The sequence below is a fragment of the Melozone crissalis genome, unplaced genomic scaffold, assembly GCF_028551555.1.
Source record: "Melozone crissalis strain CALT ecotype California unplaced genomic scaffold, PUWL_Pcris_2 ptg000006l_1, whole genome shotgun sequence".
NCBI lineage: Eukaryota > Metazoa > Chordata > Aves > Passeriformes > Passerellidae > Melozone > Melozone crissalis.
The window spans coordinates 55,153,335-55,158,980 of record NW_026535784.1 but is presented as its reverse complement, the minus strand read 5'-3'; the positions used below and the strand labels follow the sequence as shown (position 1 = coordinate 55,158,980).

General features: G+C 61.8%; 1 long non-coding RNA gene across 3 annotated transcripts; it reads right to left on the bottom strand.

Annotated features, from left to right (window-relative positions):
* Positions 1-228: 228 nt before the first annotated feature.
* Positions 229-3,240, bottom strand: LOC128950917 (uncharacterized). 3 transcript variants are annotated; one of them, XR_008484400.1, is made up of 5 exons: positions 2,967-3,240; positions 2,634-2,759; positions 1,981-2,132; positions 684-921; positions 229-507 (listed from the first exon to the last, which is right to left on the bottom strand). It is a non-coding gene; the product is annotated as an uncharacterized LOC128950917 (long non-coding RNA). The 3 variants fall into 3 exon arrangements; XR_008484399.1 differs by lacking the exon at positions 2,634-2,759 and having other exon boundaries at positions 1,981-2,149; XR_008484398.1 differs by lacking the exon at positions 2,634-2,759.
* Between the last annotated feature and the right edge of the window lie 2,406 nt (positions 3,241-5,646).

Genomic DNA, 5,646 nt, shown 5'->3' with positions numbered 1-5,646 from the left:
GCCCCCAGAGCAGAGGCTGGGGAGGGCCTTTGGGGGGAGGGCTGGGGATGAGGACCCTCTCTGGAGGAGGGGTCCGGTCGCCTTGGTCCCCAAACGTAGGGACACCAGCAGGGCCCAGGCTGTTTCAGGGGTCTGAGACAGTCTCAGGAAAGAAAAGCACTTTTCAGCCCCTTTTCCACGTCCAACTGTTTATTGTGCACAACCAACAGTTATGACTTCTATTTCTATTTAAACAATAACTTTATGACAATAAATAGTTAATAGTTATAACAAAGTCAATAGCTATATGTAATTGATGACAGTGAGTCATGTACAACTTGGCCAAAAGCCCAGATAACCGCAATTAGCTGGAGCTTTAAAGTGGCTTGTAACAAAAAGCAGCAGTTATTAAGGCAGAGCTGGAAGGAACTGGAGCAGCCATCAACTGCAGCATCTCAGTTCCAGAGCTGGAATGAAGAACACGCCACAGCCAGAGCTGGGGGTTCAGCAAGCTGGACTGGGTAACACCTGCAAGTGAAACAAGCAGAAGGAACAGACATCACCTGGGCCCTCAGATATCCTGAGCAATAAGTCAGCAGGGGTCCATCAGCAGGAGCTGTGAGCACCAGGAACAGCTCTTGTCCGGTGTCCATCAGCTGGAGCTGTCACAGGCACAGGCGTCCCTGAGGGAGAGCTGAGCTCACCTGCAGCTGCAGCAGGAACCTCTCGTGGCTGGATCTGGAACTGGTGCACCCCGGATTGCCAGCCAGGCGCAGGCGTGGATGTCCCTAACCAGGAGCTCTGAGCAGCCTCTTCCCTCGGGGAGTGAAGCCAGACCAGGGGCCGCTCTCTGTCTGCACGGAGGTGGCTCCCAGTCCCAGCCCTGAGAGCAGGAGGGAGGCGGGGCTCTGCAGGGACGTGGTGCAGCAGCGTCTCCTCTGTCTCTGCGCAAAGGGGGTCAGTCAGCATCGCCGGGGTGCACAGCACAGCCCCACACGAGATGCCTGTCCCCCCTCCCAGGCAGGGGCAGCCCTTCCCTCCCTGCTGCCCCTGCTTTGGGCACAGACCGTGCACCGAGGACAGGGAGGCAGAAATCTCAACGGGAGAGCTCGGGGCTCAGCCCCAAAAATGCACGTTTCTGCCCAGAGGAGCAGAGGAGGAGGCACAGATTGCTGCAAGCCCTCTGCTCAGTGAGGGGCACTGTGGGAACCAGCCACCAAACAACACTGGGGCTGAGCCTGGCCCGGCCCAGCACCTTCCCCCAGCCACCCTCACCCTGCCCCAGAGCAGGACTGGGGAGCCACAGACTGTGCTGCCCATCCTGACAAACACCACTGGGCCAGGCACAGCACGACCCTGATCCCAGCCTGAACACGCCACAGGGCACGTCCCTCAAACAACGCCGAGCCAAGGCCGGCACTAAGGAGCAAATGACACCGGCCACCAAGGGCCCAGAACAACCAGAAGCCCCCCGGGAGGGGGAGCGGGGCAGGATCGTCCCCAGCCTGTCTGGGACCAGAAGCCAAAGCAGCAGCAGCCCTGGGTGGCTGCCGATGGTGTGAGGAGAAGCCACCCCCGGGCAGCTCTGGTGCGGCCCCTCTCAGTGACGGCTCCCACCATCGTCAGGCACGGCTGAATCCCAGCCCCAGTTCCTGTCCCAGCCCCCCGGCAGCCAGGGCCCTGTCCAGGAGCACTGCCAGTGCAGCCCCAAACCACGCCAGGACAGGACAGGCCACACAACCAGAAACCACAGCACAACCACGTTCTTCCCAAGGAACGGCCAAGCACAGTGCGGAGGCACAGCCGTGACCCCGGCCCTGCTGCAGCCCGCTGCCAGCCCAAAGGGGCCCCAGCAGGGCCAGCACCAGAACCGGCACAGCGCGTTCCCCTCAGCCAGAGCCCGGCACAACTTCCTCAGGTCACGTGCATCGGGGCATTCCTTCCTTCCTTCCTGCCTGATCCCGCAACCTTCCCCAAAGCTGCCCAGGTCAGAGCACTCACCTGGGCTCATCCTCCTGTGCCAGCGCCTCTTGGTGCCACGCTGGGGCCGTGCTCCTCACCTGGGCTCATCCTCCTGTGCCAGTGTGCCCAGGGCTGCTCCTGCTGGGGCCGTGCCCAGGCTGAGCCCCTCGGCCAGTCCCCTGTGCTGCTTCCTGTATGGAGGCAGTCCCTGGTGAGGAAGAGGCTGCAGCTTTGCCCCTTGGAAGACAAAGCTTTTGCCCCAGCAGGAGCTCCCAATGCACGCCACTGGTCCCTGCAGGCAGCACAACAGTGGTGAAAGCAGACCCTGCTTCTAAGGACTGCAGCCGACCCCTGTGCACCCTCACCTGCCCCTTTTCTCGCAGTGCTGCAGGGGCCGGGGCACCCCCTGAGCCTCCCTGGAGCTCCTGAGCTTTCTGGACAAACACGAGCCCCCGGTGCCTCTCAGAAGCTTCTCCTGGGCCCAGGGCGGGTGCAGAGGCTTTGCCTCCTCTCCCTCCTCCTGCCGTGGCTGCAGGGCCCACGTGCCCCTTCCTTTGGTGGCTCTGCCTCCCTCCGGTGAGCCTGGGAGCAGGGACCCAGCTGTGCCGAGCCGGCTGCCCAGGCAGGGCCGCTGGACAGGGCACAGCTGGCTCGGAGACAGGGACAGTCAGGAAAGCCTTCCCCAGACTGACCGAATTTCACAGCAATGACCCGGTGGCTGCAATTGCTCCATCCTCTGCGAGACCCCATTCGGGGAGGGTCCATTTTGGGGAGCAGTGCCGAGCAGCCTTCTCTGCAGCCTCCCTGCAGCTGAATCCCTGCGAACATGTTTGGAAAACACTGGTGTAGGTTCCAAGTTCCAGAGCACCCTTGACTCCCTTCTCTGCCATGTCGCACTTTGCCGCGGGATAGGCCCCAGGCCGGGGCAGCCCTGAGCTCCCGGCACAGCCCCGGCACGGCTGCTCCTGCCCCCGGCTGGGAACCGCAGTTCGGGACAGCCCCGAGGTGGGAGAGCACGTACTCACCCTGGGCCCGAGCTCCGGAACGCCTCGTCCGTGCCCGCAGACACCCAAAGGTCTCCCCAAGCGCACAGCGCAGCCCGGAAAGGGCGGGGACCCCGGCCCCTTTGCCAGCAGCCGGCCCCGACCACGCGGCCGGGCAGCGTCCGGCTCCCCGTTACAGCCCAGTCACGGCTGCGGGGACCGTGCCCTTCTCCCCGAGGCGCTGCCAAACCACAGCCCCGCCAGGGCCCCGCCGCCCTCCCAGAAAAGCCGCGGGGCGCGCACGGCTCCGGCCCCGGGCGGGGCTCGCCCCCGGCGCTCCGCCCCGGCCCCGCCCCGCAGCCCCCGCCGGGGCGCCCCCTGCGGGACGCGCCCCGGTACTGCAGGCAGCGGCCCCGAGCGCATCCCAACGCAGCCGAGCCGGTGCTGCGGCCCCACGGCGGCGCTTCCCGAGCTACGGCTCCCTGTGTCCCTGCAGGGCCCTGCCCGCTCCCGGAACGGGACCCGTGTCATGCACAGTGGCAGCCAGGTTTGGTCCCTGATCATTCCCGGTGAGAAGCGATCCCAGCTCTTCCCCGTTCCCGAACGGCCGCTGCTGTCAGAGGCCCGGCGTGGAGAGGGGGCAGCCGAGCCGCATTTCACACCAGACCAGTTCGTGGTCCGAACTCAGCCGAACTGAGTCGAATCGAATCGAGCTCGGCCGAACCCAGTCTCCTGCTCTCGTGCCCGGTAATGAGCGCCTGTGATGGACTTTTGGATCAAAGCATTTTCCCTGTTGATTTCTCTGCCTCTGTTTCCCTCTTGCCCTCCCTGTGCTGTCTCAGCCTGCTGAACTTCTTACCCCAAAACTGCCTTGGCTCCCCTTTACCCTCCAGTAAATCCCATCTTCCCTACTTCTCTCACGTCCCTCCCTTTACTGCATTCCTCAACTAACCATCCCTGATCCGTAAGCTTTGTTTTCGGTTAGATTCGGCTCGGTTCGGCTGAAGTCGGAGCCACTCGCTGCCTTCGGCTGAGCTTGTTTTGGTTCGGCCCAACTCGGTTCGGTTCGGCCCAACTCGGAGCTGCTCGTGCCTTTGGCTGAACTCGCCTCGGTTCGGCCCAATTCGGAGTCTCTCGCTCCGTTCGGCTCCGTTCGGCCCGGCTCCCTGAGGGCGGGAAAGCGGCGCCGCCTCACGTTAAACTCGCCCAGCTCGGGGCTCTCCTGCTGCCGCGTCCCGCGGGCGGCCCGGCCATGACACGGACACGGACGGCAGAGCGGGGTCGGGCAGGAGCTCATTAGGCTGTGACCGCACTCGCGCTAATTAATGGGCACGAGAGCTGCAGGCCGGGTTCGGTCAAACTCGGTGCCACTTGCCGGGTTCGGCCAAGCTCGGTTCGGCTGAATTTGGTTCGGTTCTGCCGTGCTCGGTTCACTCACGATTCCTTATGAGATGCATCACTGCTCTTCTCTGCTGCTCCGGGAATAGAGCATCAACCGGGCACAAGCCTTGGAAAAAGCCTCGGGAACAAGTCTCCCCCTGAGACGGTCGTCAGGTGCTGGGAGCAAGAACCGTCACAGCGGGGTGGTTACATCTTGTGGGGACAAGAGTTACCCCAGGCAAAGCCTCACCGTCACGCCCCGGGGTGAGGGAGCTTGACCACAGCACATCTGGGGACACAGGGATGGACCTCATCCCTTAAACTCCCAGAGTGGGGATCCCCTAGGGACCTGCACTGCAGAAACTGCAACAGGAGCTAAAGCAATCACCACGCTAACACTAACAAACCTAGATATACAAGCAAACAGACAAACCCAAACCAAAATAAAAAAAGGCTGGAGGAAAACCCAAATGTCCCGGCAGGCACAGACCAAACTGGCAGGTCTGAGTTTCCCGCATCACAGTGCCCTGGGCTGTGCCAGCTTCACAGGGAGGGCAGCGTGCCAGGGCTGCCTGCAAGGAGCCTTCTGCAGCGGGCACCAGGACAGAGGGGCAGGCAGGGCACCTGGCATCACGGAGACGTGGGAAGCACGGCCCCACCAGGCAACAATTATGAGCTTGGCAAAACCTTCCTCCTGGAGGATCAAAGGTTCTCTGGAAAAAATGGAGCTAATCCAGAGCAATCTGTTCCTCCAGGAGATAAGGAGGAGTGGGCACCTACCCAGGAAATGGGGAGCAAGTGAGAAGTCTGTGTGGGTCAGCTCCTGCCTCGGTAACAGGTTTGTCCTGGCAGTGGCAGTGTCACAGACTGAGGAAGAAATGTGGCTGACAAAGCCCTGCTGTCCACAGCAGCTGCCCACGGCTCACTGCAACAACTGAGAGTGGAAGCTCGGAGCCCAAGGGAAAAAGTCCTGTGTGAAGGACTGTGTGCCCTGCACATATCCAGGAAGCCACTCACCAGCAGCCGGAGCACCCGTGGCTCTGTCGGACAGCTTCCCAGCCGGCACAGCAGAAAGGACCTCAGCGTGGCTGTGCCAGGGTTGTATGTGCATCTCCACAGCCTGCAAAGAAATCAGAAACAGGAGAGAACATATCACAATTTTAGCCCTGGACAAGAACATATCACAATTCTGGCCCTGGAAGAGAACATATCACAATTCTGGCCCTCAGTCATGAGATTGAGGGACAGCCACTTAGTCCTGGAGGGTGCAAGTGCTTTAATTCCAGCTGTGCACATTTAGTATTCCGTGTAGCTGAGACCTGGGTGTTTCTGTCTGGCTCAG